Source organism: Mustela nigripes, unplaced genomic scaffold (genome assembly GCF_022355385.1).
Source record: "Mustela nigripes isolate SB6536 unplaced genomic scaffold, MUSNIG.SB6536 HiC_scaffold_498, whole genome shotgun sequence".
In the NCBI taxonomy this organism is placed as follows: Eukaryota; Metazoa; Chordata; class Mammalia; order Carnivora; family Mustelidae; genus Mustela; species Mustela nigripes.
In genome coordinates, this window is record NW_026739905.1 from 31,094 (window position 1) to 45,225 (window position 14,132).

The 14,132-nt window shown below is 51.0% G+C and overlaps 1 long non-coding RNA gene across 1 annotated transcript; it reads left to right on the forward strand.

Moving 5' to 3' along the window:
* Window positions 1-11,186: 11,186 nt before the first annotated feature.
* On the forward strand, window positions 11,187-13,873 carry LOC132008619 (uncharacterized). Its single transcript, XR_009401678.1, has 3 exons — window positions 11,187-12,872; window positions 13,008-13,086; window positions 13,514-13,873. It is a non-coding gene; the product is annotated as an uncharacterized LOC132008619 (long non-coding RNA).
* Window positions 13,874-14,132: the final 259 nt, after the last annotated feature.

The window sequence follows — 14,132 nt, forward strand, 5'->3', positions numbered from 1 at the left end:
GCTCCTGGGCCTGTGAGCTAGGGCCCCGGGCTCGCGGTGCTGGGACCTCCCCCAACCCCACCCACCGCCCTCCGACCCCCGGCCCCCGGGTCCTGTGACGCTCTGCTCACTTCACAATGCTGCTCTATGACTGGCCTTCTGGCACCTGCGTGGCCAGGGGGAGGGGACTGCAGGAATCAGGGGCCCCAAAAGCTGAGGGGGCACTAGGATCCCCCAGTATTTCAGGCAGGGATTGACCTCGCATTTGTATACTTTCAAGTAGCAGGATTTTAAAAGAATCTAGTGAAGGGGTCATTCCAGAACGGAACTCTGGGGGATGGTCGTGGTGCCCTGTATGCAAAGTGAGCGGAGGCTGGAGCACATTCACACACTTCCCCACCTTTTTGCCGGTTTAAGTTAGCAAGCCCCAGTATGTTTTATTTACTGTTGTTTTTTTTTTTTTAAACTTTAGAACAGGAAAAAGACTAGTCTATTTTTTCCTTAGTGTAGCAATTACTGCCTTTGTCAAAATATGAATGTGTGCACACTTCTGAAATAGCACCAGCAAATTACCGCTGAACCCACATCCATTGCTTTTAGTCCCTTTTCTCTAGTTTTGCGAGATTATTTTTCCTTGTTGTTTTAAAAAATTTTCATTTTACTTTTTCAGTGTTCCAAGATTCATTGTTTATGCACCATACACAGTGCTTCATGCAATACGTCCCCTCCATTACACCCACCACCAGGCTCACCCAACCTCCCACCCCCCCGCCCCTCCAAAACCCTCAGATTGTTTTTCAGAGTCCACAGTCTCTCATGGTTCATCTCCCGCTCCGATTTACCCCAACTCCCTTCTCCTCTCCATCTCCCCATGTTCTCCGTGTTATTCCTTATGCTCCACAAGTAAGTGAAACCATATAATTGACTAATTTACTCAGCATAATCTCCTCCATTCCTGTTCATGTTGATACAAAAGTTGGGTATTCATCCTTTCTGATGGAGGCATAATACTCCATAGTATATATGGACCATATCTTCTTTATCCATTCATCTGTTGAAGGGCATCTTGGATCTTTCCACAGTTTGGCGATTGTGGCCATTGCTACTATGAACATTGGGGTACAGATGGCCCTTCTTTTTGCTACATCTGTATCTTTGGGGTAAATACCCAGTAGGGAAGCTTTATTTTTAATTTTTTGAGGAATCTCCACACTATTTTCCAAAGTGGCTGTACCAGCTTGCATTCCCACCAACAGTGTAAGAGAGTTCCCCTTTCTACACATCCTCTCCAACACTTGGTTGTTTCCTGTCCTATTAATTTTGTCCCTTCAAACTGGTATAAGGTGCTACCTCAATGTGGTTTTGATTTGAATCTCCCTGATAGCTAATGATGAACATTTTTTCTTCTGTCTGTTAGCCATTTGTATGTCTTCTTTGGAGAAGTGTCTATTCATGTCTTCTGCCCATTTTTTGACGTGATTATCTGGGTTTTGGGTGCTGAGTTTGAGGAGTTCATTTTAAATCTTGGATATCAGCCCTTTGTCTGTAGTATCATTTGCAAATATCTTCTCCCATTCCATGGGTTGCCTCTTTGTTTTGTTGACTGTTTCTTTTGCTGTGAAGAAGTTTGATCTTGATGAAGTCCCCAAAGCTCATTTTCACTTTTGTTTCCTTTACCTTTGGAGACGTGTCTCGAAAGAAGGCTCTGTGGCTGATGTTGAGGTTACTGCCCATGTTCTCCTCTGGATTTTTATGGATTCCTGCCTCACATTGAGGTCTTTTATCCATTTCGAGGTTATCTTTTTGTATGGTGTAAGAGAATGGTTGAGTTTCATTCAAAGCTGTCCAATTTCTCCAGCACCATTTATTGAAGAGACTGTCTTTTTCCGACTCTATATTTTTTCCTGCTCTGTCGAGTTGTGGGTCTGTATCTGGACTCTACTCTGTTCCACTGGTCTGTGCGTCTGTTTTTGTGCCAGTACCATACTGTCTCGGGTATCACAGCTTTATAATATAGCTTGAAATCATGCAACGTGATGCCCCCACTTTTGTTTTTCTTTTTCAACATTTCCTTAGTGATTTGGGTCTTTTCTGGTTCCATACAAATTTTAGGATTGTTTGTTCCAGCACTTCAAAAAATGCCAGTGGAATTTTGATTGGGGTGCATTTAAAGTTTAGATTGCTCTGCTCGAACAATGTTCATTCTTCGATCCATGAGCATGGAATGGTCTTCCATCTTTTTGTGTCTTCTTCAGTTTCTTTCATGAATGTTCTGTAGTTCCTCATGTATAGATCCTTTACCTCATTGGTTAGGTTTATTCCCAGGTATCTTATGGTTCTTGGTGCTAAAGTAAATGGAATGGATTCTCTAATTTCCCTTTCTGTATTTTCATTGTTGGTGTATAAGAAAGCAAATGATTTCTGTGCATTGATTTTTATCCTGCCACATTACTGAATTGCTGTATGAGTTCTAGTACTTTGGGGGTGGAGTCTTTTGGGTTTTCCATGTAAAGTAACATGTCATCTGGGAAGAGAGGGAGCTTATTTTTCCTTGGTGAGTTTCCCTAAGGTCCAGGGAAAAGCACTGGATCTGATCCTGGAAAGGTGAGTCTGAGTGTCTTCAGCCACTCTCCACCTATGTGGTCTCTGGCGTTCTGGAAAAGGTGAATGGAGGAGAGGAGCTGTCCTGAGGGTGAGAGAAAGTTATCCCTAAGGGCTTTGCACTTCAGTGCATTAGTAAATGTTATGTTGATGTCCTCAGTTAAGAATTGTGAGACTTAAATGAATATATGGGTTTACAGAAGTTTCTGCAGATTTCCCAGCTTAAGAAAAGACTAGAATTAGGGTAATTCCTTATTCATCCTATGCTGTGGGTCTTGGCTATGCTCCTTTGTCTGGGGTACGGTGGGGAAAAGTTCTGGGCAATATTCTCCAAATATGGTCACTCCTTACAGGAGAGGACCAAGCAGGACCCTGTGAGTTACCAACTTTGCACCAATCCTCCCAGGCAGGCCCGGTAGGAATTGATAACATGTCCTTAAGACAAATCTGAGACCTGGCCATGTACCCACAGTGCAGCCTCAGAGGGACTCATCAGCACATTTGGATGGGAACAGAAGCCTGAAATTTCTGTTGGTGCTACTTATATCATCGCCAGAAAAATGCCTCTGTGATGTGAATTTTTACTAAGAGGTGACTTAAAAAAAAAAAATCAAATTCCATCTGAAATGCAATAATTTAAATTAAGAGCTATTTGGGTATGAACTGAGTCATGCTGACACTCGAGTGTCCTAGCTCTAGTTAAAGCTTTGGAAAACACTTAGGAAACTTTTCTGCCTGGAAATCGGGCTGCAGCCAGTACCAGCCACTTCCTGTCACTGCAGAACAGGGTTAGGGGGGACGGAACACAGGCATCCAAGGGCCAGGAGCCCTGCCAGCAACCCGTAGAGTCCCCTTGACGGGATGCTTCACTGCTCAAGTTCTGGCTTCTTCATCCCTGCTGGAGATCATCTGTGGATTTCAGCTCCAAATGTTACTGGAAAAGGGGAGTTCTGTCCAGTGAACACTGCTTTGTTCTGTAAAGCAAAAATGAGTTAATCCATGAAAAATGCTTACAGCAGTGCCTGGCATGTGGTTGCTGCCTGATAAATATTAGAATTATCTTTATGATTATGCCAAGAGGAGTAGGACTGTAGCAGTGTAGGGATGAATGGAAAAACCCAAGCTTGGTGCAAAGCCAGGCCAAGAACCCAAGGAGTCAAATTCCCATTTGTGGGCTCTTGGCCTCTTGCTTTCCCCAGGGGTTCTCAGAATTCCTCGTGGAGCTGGAGATGGCTCCTCCCCACCCCCTCTGTTGCTGACTGAATGAAGGGCACAGTCTTAACTTGATTGTGGCACAGGGTTGGAAGGTCATCTGGAGCCCTTGCCCACCTCGTTGCCGGGAGAAACACATCTGGGGCACAGACGTGACAAGTGGTTAGTGACTTTAACAGAATCCCTAGAAGAGAGAAGCCCAGTTCAGAAGATGAGTTCATCTGGATTGTCAGTCAGGAGGGTTCCACGCAAGGCACTGTTGGCATGAAAGTTAGGGGCAGCCGGGACCCCACGTGAAGATATCAGGACTGTGGCCACGCCTGGCTTCCATGAGGACCTCCATGTCTGGCTGGGAGCAGAGCTTCCCACTCCAGGATTGCGGCAGCTACCGTGGGCCCCAGGCCCGGTGGGCAGCTTTGCAGCCCAGAGGCCTCTGTCCCAGCCCCTCCTCTGCCTCTCTGCCCCCCGGAGCAGCTCACGCTTTACCTGCTCTACAGCCTGGGGCTCTTGGTAACACCTCATTGAGGAGAGCTGGAGTTCTACTTATAGAGAGTTCTACTTATAGAACTGTTGTCTACTGTGTAGACAACAGGGAGGGGTCCAGAAGTGTCTGGAAACTGAAAGAAGTGACCTGAGTGGGTCTATGTTTTGCAACTCAGCCTGGCAGCAGTGTGGTGGGCAAACTGGGGAGAAGTGAGGATTGGAGAGGGACCAGCAAGGAGATCGGTTCGGTGATCCAGGTGAGCAAAAAGGAAGGTGAACCTGGACAGAGGCTGGGGGCCAGGAGGGGCCAGGTCAGAGGTCGAGGGACCAGGACCTGAGGGTGGATTCCTCCTGGAGAAGCCTGGGCAGGAGTGAATGGTAGTGACCAGCTCCATGGAGCAGCAGTCTTGGAGATGAGGTACTTGGATATGAGGAACAACAGATAAAATACCTGGAAGGGACTGGACTGAGGTGGGGGAGGAGACACATTTCCTCTGAGGGCTGCCAAGGAGGCTAGAGAGCTTGGAGCATAGCAGAAGGGGGCAGGCATTGGATGGAGCCTGGGGAGTTGATGCCCACCCCGCCCCCCAGGGCAGATGAAAGAGATATTTTCTTAATGCTGAGCTGCCAAGCATTCCTCCATACTGCAAACAATCAACTTTCTTTTTATTTGGCAGGAAAATCCCTAATGCATTTCCATGGATTCCCCAGAATTTGGGCCTTCTGCCAAATAAAGATCTGGGACCCCTGTTTTTCATTTGTTGGAGTTTTGGAAAATATGGCAAACGTGCTCAGACCACACAATTCAGATTACTCTCAGAAATGGGAGTATGCTCTACGTGCTTCCTGGGAAGCTGGCTCTGGCCACTTCAAGTTCTCTCTCAGCACCGCTCCTGGCTCTTAGAGCTACTTTGTGGCTGGTTCCAACTGTCAAGTGTTCTAGAATGCATGCTGGAGTTCAAAAACTGACTGTGAAAGAGTAGACCAAATATGTCAACACTTTTGTATACTGGTTACTTGAGATGCTTTTTTTTTTTTTTTTAAGATTTTATTTATCTATTTGATAGAGATCATGAGTAGGTAGAGAGGCAGGCAGAGAGAGAGAGAGGGAAAGCAGGCTCCCCGCTGAGCAGAGAGCCCTATTCGGGGCTCGATTCTAGGACCCTGGGATCATGACCTGAGCCGAAGGCAGAGGCTTTAACCCACTGAGTCACCCAGGCACCCCGAGATGCTATTTTTTAAAATATTTTATTTATTTATTTGAGAGAAAGAGTGAGAGAGAACATGAGCAGGCAGAGGGAACGGGGAGGCAGACTCCCCGCTGAGCCGGGAGCCCAATGCCAGGCTCCCACCCAGGATCCTGGGATCAACCTGAGCTGAAGGCAGACGCTTCACAAATGGAGCCCTTCAAGTGCCCTGAGATGCTATTTCAAACACAAAAAGGAACTAGAGAAGATACATTATTGGGGTGCCTGGGTGGCTCAGATGATTAAGCCTCTGCCTTCGGCTCAAGTCATGATCCCAGGGTCCTGGGATCGAGCCCCAGATCTGTCTCCCTGCTCAGTGGGGAATCTGGTTCTTTCCCTGCCTGCTACTTCCCCTGCCTGTTCTCTCTTTCTCTCTCTCTTAAATTAAAGAAAATACATTGTCAAAGTTAATTTCACATATTGCTTGTTTTAATGTGGCTACTAGTAAATTTAAAATTGCCCCATATATAATATATATCATGGTATATTTCTATTGCATTCCTTTGAGATCACCTTTTTTAAGAAGATGATTTCCGGGTCCAAGGCGTTTTTCTCACTGGCTGGATATGAGGGTAAATTATGAATTTTCCAAATGCAGCTTTGGAATAGTTTCACAGAAATTCAGTATTTCATGCCCGCCCCATGTTTTCTTCACCTCGCCCAAGAACACAGATGCCCCAGAGTAACAGTATCTACAAATACGGCACAGAGCCACTCTCCAAGCGTGCATGCAAGACACGGACGCATTAACAATCCAAGAGCCACCAAACAGTGAAGGAAAAACAATCTCATGTGAACACCCAGGGCGTTCAGCGGAAACCTTAGGCTCATGCCCTACGAAGAATGAAAGCTGTAGTCTGTAAACTTCTTTAAAAAAAGAAAATAGTGGGATAGGAGCCTGGCACCATGAAAGTCGGGTTTCCATGGAGACCAGCATTTACGCATGGTTTGAACTTTCCATGTGGTCCCTGCCAACCCCATGCGGCTGCCTCGCAGGTGGGGCTGGCCTCCGGCGGGCACACACGGGATGTACTACACAGGGGGCACAGATGGGGCGCCCCGTGGTGGCCGAGTGAGGACCCAACCCAGAGCTGTGGAATCCAGTGTGGCCAAGGGGGGCAGGAGAGGATTTTAGGCATTGGTGGTGGAGCGGCACTTCATGATTTTGATGGTTTTCCCATTTGTCACCTTTGTGCAATTAAAAGCAGATGGTAATTAGCCAATTCTTGTGAAGAAAAGAAAGAGTCAAAATAGCACTTTCTGAGCTAATGGTGACCCAGACACACAAAACGGCACAGTTACTTACTTTTGGAATCTTATGGGAAAGAGTTTGCAATGCTAAACATTCGGAGAGGGTTTTCTGGTAGGAACATGGGGGGAAGAGTTGCATGTCATCATGTACCCGGTAAGGGGTCACTTTTTCATCCTCAAGAGAACAGGCATTTTGTTGAAGTTTTTCTGAAGTTTAAGTTTGTTAAAACTTTTAAAAAAAGCATGGAGTTTTTAAAGTCTGTCTTTCCCTCCCCTGGTTGGTTACAGTTGAGCCTGGGGTTTTTAACTTCAAAGGAAAAGTGTTTTTCAGGAAGCTCTGAACAAGGGGGACCGCTGTGCCATGGGGGTCTGGCCGGGGTGGTCCACTGGGTCTGCGTGTAGCATAATGCCCGTGTACATGAGCCCTTTGCTGGAGTTAGCAGCTAGGTGCGTACCCTCGGCCCTCCCCTACCCCCCAGTTCCAGCCCGGGCACCCACATGGAGAGCTGGGGCAGGGTCTCGGCCAGGCTACTATCAGTAGGAGGTGGCTAGAGGCACCTTGGTCTACCCATCTGGGTCTCTACATGGCCACTGTTCTGGGCAACATCAGTAACTGTCCCCCACCCCCCCCCAAACTAAACGGGGCTTCTTCTTGAAGTCTTGGTTCCAAGACGACTTCTTGAAGTCTTCTCTTACCTCCCTGACGGGATGGACATCCCCACTGAGAACTCTCATTCCCACTGAGGACAGCCCCATGAGCGCACCCACCCCTGTCCTTGGTGGTCCCAGGTCCACTGCAGGGTTACACATGGGGGCTTTGTGAATATTTACAAAGTCCTCTGCCAGGAAGTCCCCTGAGAAAATGTCCCCATCACTCACTGAAGCACGTCCAGTGCCTGCTTTGGCCACACGGGTTGTGTTTCTGTGGAAAGACACGCGCTTCCTTCATTCAGCGGATAATCGTTGCCCTTGGCGTCATGATGGATGTGAAGATTAAGACCTTGTTCCTGCTCTCTGTCAATTTAGAGATACCCGGTAGATGGCAACCATTTCCAGAAGAAAAGTCCTGAAACATCAGGAACGTCCCAGGTGAAGGACATCCTTTGCGGGCTGGAAGCATGGGGAGTGGGGATGAGTCACGGCAGTGTCCCTCTGTGGAATGTGCGCTCCAGGAAGACCAGCATCATTGGTTTGTTCCGTCCTAGATCTCCATGGCCCGGAGAGCATCTTCCACACTGGGACGGAAAACGTATTTGCTGAACGAATAAGCAGAGGCCATGTGTAAGTGCTGCAGGGCTAGGTTTGTAAGGAAGCTGAATGAATGCTGGGTGAACGTTGAGTAACTGGTTTGTGCTGCGCTGAGGGTGGCTTAAACGGAAGAATCTTAAAACAGGAGAAAAGGCAAGGTGATGAGATGAAAAAAAAGTCAGGAAGATAACACTTTTAATGTAATTAACCCCTGAAGGTCTTTCTGAAAGCACTACCAGAGGCTCCTGAAAGCCACGAACTTCAGACAGCTAAGTGGCTTTGTGCCTATGTCCCTGAATGACCACCATGGAGGAGGTGGACCTTACCTCCGAGGATCCCTTGCTGCGCATCACTGCCCCAGGCTGGCGGGGAGAGAGGAAACCACTCCTGTGGCCTTGGCCCCGTCGTGTCTCAGCTCATCCATTAGGGAGACATGCTTAGATGGGGGCTGCAGAGCTCCCCCGAGTGCCTTCCCCTGCACCAGGCTGCTCCAAATTTCCCACCATCATAGAATACCTGCCATGAATGTGACCAGTTAATAAGAATGAGACCCATCCCCGCTGCTTCCCAGGTAGGTGTGAGCCTCATTGTTTAGCTACCAGAGCTCCTTCTGGGAGCTGAGGCTTGGCCTGCCGCCCTCCGAGGGTCATGCATGCTTTCAGGGAGCCCAGGCTTTGTGTCTGTGCACTGTGGTTGGGTGCACAGATGGAGGAAATGACTATCAGGCAGAAGAAGCTTGTCCCACTCGTGGTTTTCTAGAAACAGGAGTCATGGAAGTCTCAAGAGACACACAGGGCAGCCCCAGGTGGCTGGGAGGCGGGGAGGCCAGGAGTGGCCAGAGTGTGAGAGCATGTAGAGGAGGTGGTGGGGTGTGTGGGCTCTGGTTTACTAATCTTGGGGAGGGGCTGTCTCTCCATGGTCAGCAAGGCCCCGTGTCAACATGCCGGAACACGGAAAACAAAGACGTAGTTAATACACAGCAACGTACGCTGCTACAGCAGAACATGGGAATTCCCTTTTTGCTGGGTTGTCCCCAAACACCCAGTGTCGTCACACTTATATTTGAAGCCTGTGTGATGATATGGGTGAAGCCATGTCTGTTGTCATCGTTGGTGTACTGTGATAGATTCATGATGCTGGGTGCTTTCCATGTACCTGCGGGCCAGTGGGGAACAGTCCCTTCCTGACTCCCCTCCAAGTTATTCACACAGGTCCTATGTGCCCTCCAGTCTTACATCTGTCCCATGACACTAACTGCATATTTATTTGTCAGCATCTCCATGGACTATAGACTTTTGAAGACAAAGACTGTATCTTCTCCCCACCTGTAGCCTCCATTCCTAGCGCACTGGTGGAATGCATCAGTACCCAACAGGACACTTGGCATGGCAGCCAAGTGAGTGCACTCCTCCTGTTCCCCACCCCAGGCTGTAGCTCCTCTCAGAGGGCGCATCAGGTTCTTTGAAAATTCTAGATCTCCATTCAAGCATGGCTTCCATGCAGAGCTAGGTTAATGTTCTGGCATGTTCTGAGCTTTTTCATGGGTTGTGGTTGGATGTACGTTTCCCTGGAGGTGCAGGATTCAGGAAACTCAGAGAGAAGGCAAGTCAGTGGGCTCCAGGCTCTGGTTTTCAATGTCAGGGAGAGCTTGGTGGGCACAGTCCTTTTTCCTTCTAATAGTAATTAAATAATTCGGGAAGACATGTTCTGAATTCTCTACTGGGGTCCCAGCTATGTACTCAGCCTCAGGTGGACCAAACAGGTGAGCACAGTTCTTTTTTTTTTTTTTTTTCCCAATGGAAGAAGACAGTCTCTTTATTTAATTTTTTTAATTTTTAATTTTTTATAATTTTTATAAACATATAATATATTTTTATCCTCAGGGGTACAGGTCTGTGAATCGCCAGGTTTACACACTTTACAGCACTCACCGAAGCACATACCCTCCCCAATGTCCATAATCCCAACCCCCTTCTCCCAAACCCTCTCCCCCCAGCAACCCTCAGTTTGTTTTGTGAGAAGGTGAGCACAGTTCTTGCACTGAGAACTCATGATCTAGTCAGAGGCATGGGCAGGCAAGCCCCTGTCACAGTCTGTGCCACGTGCAGTCATGAAGGGTTGGAAGGTGGGTGTTGGAAAACCGGTGGTCCATCTCTTGGAGGTGGTGTCTTGTGGTGAGGGTTGAGCCTTGGGGCTCTGAGATGATGCAGGAGGGAGGCAGAAGGGACCACAGGGCGTGGAGTGGTGGGGTGCGTCGGTCAGCCTGATGCTGGACATTAGGTCTTATGGCCCCTTCTTGTTCAAGACTCCTGCTCGCAGATCTCCCGTGGCTTCTCTTGCCACTCTGAGTGAAAGATGGACCACAGCCAAGGCCTTAGAGGCCTCCTTGGTCAGGTGACTTCTCTGACCTTCGTCTCTGGTCTCCCTGCCACCCCCCCCCCCATGTCCCTCTGGTTTCCTGCATGTGTCTCTTTCCTGTCAGAAAACTGTATGGCTCCCTCCTTTACTTCTTCCAGGTCTTCCCTTGAAAGTACCCCCAGCTCCCCTGTTTATTTAAAAAAAATCCCACCTCTTTCCTCACAAAGAACATGGGCTGGACTGGAAGCTCCCCCTGACCACACCAGGCCCCTCTCTTCTCTCTGGTCACCTGGTTGCCTGATGAAGACGACCTTCTCCACTTCCCTTGCAAGCAGGTACAGCCTCGTGAGCAGGTTCCCGTGAGTGACTGGTGTAACTCACTCCCCTGGAAGGAAATGTTGGCCTTAGGCTTCCCTTCTTGACCTCTTTCCTCAGGCTGGAACCTGGACATGCCAGGGATCCGGCTACAGCTATATGCACGTTATCTTAGGGGGAGGGCAGAGCAACGATGCAGAAGGTATCGGGGCACCTGAGTGACTGTGGAGCAGAGATGCCGAGAGAGAAGAGTAACCAGTCCAAGTGACTGTGTACTGGATCGCTTCATTACACTGACTTAGCCTGGACTTCACCTCCACCCCTCCTCCACCCATTCCCCAATTTATGATTTATATTTATTATATATCTATCATATTACATATTTATTATTCTGCCCAGCACTTAACAGCTCCAGACAGACCCAGTGCTTTCCTTTGTTGGCTTAGTGTGTCTTCCTTCACCGGCACGTAAGTTCTCAAAGGGCACAGAAGTTTTGTGTTCTGTGATCACTTTCTCATCCTGTTCACAGCTGGTGCTCAACTAACACATCCTGAAGGAAATACTGTTGGCCACTGAAAGTGAAATCATCATTTTCCCCCCCAAAAGAGACTCACTACGTTTTGAAAAATGTCTCATAGTGGGCAGGGAGAGGCTGGGGGATGGAAGGGAAAAGTGAGGGAAAATAGCACAGGGACCGCAGAGTTGAAGTCGGGCCACTGCACTGTGGTCAGTCAGTGACATGGGCACAAAGCCACTCCCCTCATGCTGGGGAGACAGGCCTCAGGAGAAACCAAACGTGCTGACACCTTGATCTTGAGTGGCTGGCCTCCAAAACTGAGAAGATAGACCTGTCTTGGTCATGACCCTGCAAGGGCTACGTGGTTAGGGCTGTTTTAGCAGACCAACACAAAAGGTCCTGTAGAGAACTCACAGCTGGGGTGTTGCGGTGGCCACCCTAATGTTTGTTTTTCTTATGTCGCATGAACAGAAGCAAATTATTCAGAATAACTTCTCAGTTGCATCATGTGTGGGTCAGAAACTATATTTGCTGGAGAGGCTTTTCTAAGAGAGGTGTTGGCGAATGTACCAGGCTCCCTCAGGAAGTATTCCATGAGGCGGAATGACCGCTTATTAGAAATGTCAGGGGACTCCAGCATAGATCCCGTGTTTGGACAGAAAAACGTGTGTGTTCCTTTTGATCCTGATGGTGTCTGTACAAATGGGTTGCACATTGGTTGAAGAACAGAGTTCAGTAGTATATACATACATGTAGACCTCTTATTACGGTGAAAACGTGCATGGTCAAATATTTCTCAGCTTTGCTGATTTGATGGCTTACTGAGGGGAAAAAAGTGGAGTAAATATTCAAACGGCAGAGGTCAGTTATAGGACCTCCGAAATGTGGAATGGTGCCCAACTCAGATCCCAGAACCCCCAAAGTGAGACCGTATTAGCAGGAATTAACTTGTGCCAAAGTGTCAAACCTACGGTGTGCAAAGCGGCCATCTCAATTTGATAAAGCCTAAACAAAGAAATAAATACAAACCCGATAGAATCGGGATGATTTGCTTTTGGTATAAGGAAAATGGTTTTCAGGGCGCAAACTGCAGCGGCAAAACGGGGAGCCGCGGAAGGGAATTGCCGCCTGCCTGCACCACCTCCTTAGTTCACCCTTCAACTAGAGGGAGACCAGCCTTGGGCGGGGCGGTGGGCGGAGGAGAAAAGGGTCGGGGGAGTGGGCCACCCCTATGCGGGTGCCGGGTTGTGCTCCAAGAACCACGTGGAGGCTCAGGCTACCCCCTGAGGACTGGGAGCCAACACCCGAACCCCTCGGGTTGAGGCCCCACCCCTCCAGAGGCCTCCCTTTCCCGGGTACCCAGGCTTCTTCAGCTGCAAGGATCGCACCCCCACCCCGCACAGGCCCCCCCGCGGGACACCCGCGCAAGCAGTGCAGACGCTGGGAGAGGCCAGGGCAGTTCCAAGGCACAGGCCTCAGATCGGAGTACCCGCGGATCCTGAAGGGCAAACGCTGGGATGCCCTGGGATGGGGAGAGTCTCAGCCGCTTCGGTCGCCACTCGGGCCCCAAAGGGACGCGCGGAACCTTCGCGGGGACCGAGGGCTGATATGTCGCGGGCCCGCCGCGTGGGTTGGAGGCCGCCTGGCCGCGGGGCAGGCAGGTGCAGGCGCGCGGGATTCTGATTGGTCGCGGTGCCGCGGGAGCCGGAGGGGCGGCGCGGGCGGGGGGGGGGCGGCGCGGGCGGGGGGCGGGCGCCGCCGAGGCTTCAGTCTGACTTGCACGGCGGCGGCGGCAGAGGTCTCCCACAGATGCGGGTCGGAGCGGCGCGGGGAGGCGGCGGAGACGGGAAGGAAGCTGCCAGAGGAGCCCTCCAGGTAAGCGCGGGAGCCCGCGGGCCAGGGAGGGGCCGCCCCGCGGGGACCCCCCGCGACCTCGGGGCAGTACCAAGAGCCAGGGGTGGAGTAGGTCGCGCGCGGACCCACTGCCGCGCCGCGAGGTGCCCGAGATTGATAACGCATAGGCCCGGGCAAAAGTGCGGGTCCAGCAGGAGACGCGGGGATGCTGCGGACTTAGTGGCCAAGGTTCCGGCGCAATCCCGGCCCGGCCGGCCCTCCCCCGCCATCCACCCGCGCGGCGCCCTGCGGCGCTGCGGTGGGTTGCGCGCGCCGGGCAGGGGGGTCGAAGGTGATGCCAGTGGGGGCCGGGAGGGGGGTTCCCGCAGGGAGGGGGACGGAGGAGGGGAGGCCCCGCGGCCCCGCGGCCCCGTGGCCCAGGCACCGCCACGTCCACTCCTGATTGCAGGCGCCTGTGAGCCGGATGTGGTGCCTGGACGAAAGATGCATCATGGAATGAACCTGAGCCCGGGAGACAGATTTCTGGAGAAGCAGCAGCAGCAGCAGCAGCCGACGCCCCCTCGCAGGCTGCTGGCCGCGGTCCTGTAGATCCAGCTGGCTCTGTGCTTCGGCCCCGCACAGCTTATGGGCGGTGAGTGACCTCAGGGTCCGCGGCGCAGGGGTGGGCGCCAGCAGGAGACCACCCTCCGCCGGGACCCCCGGAGTTTCTCCGATGCCTGCACGCGGCGCGCCCAGGGCGCATGCACAGCCGCATGGTGCCTGGAGCTGCCCAGCGGCCCGCAGCCAGGCTCCTCGGAATGGGGCAAAATGAGCGGGCCCATTACCCTCACTTGGGCCGTGGGCGAGCCAGAGAGAGGGAGAGGGCACTTCTGTGCTGAGCGCGTGTTTGTGGGCCTGTGCCTGGTGTCGGAACCCTCAGCGGACAGGGACCAGTTGTCAGCTGTCAGATAGAAGCCGAGGCAAGTTGCCACCCCCCCTCCCACACACACACACCCATCCATCCTCCTTGTGAGTGTGAAAGGTCTGAGGAACAGGCTAGTCTGGCAGATGGACGGGTCTGTCGGGAA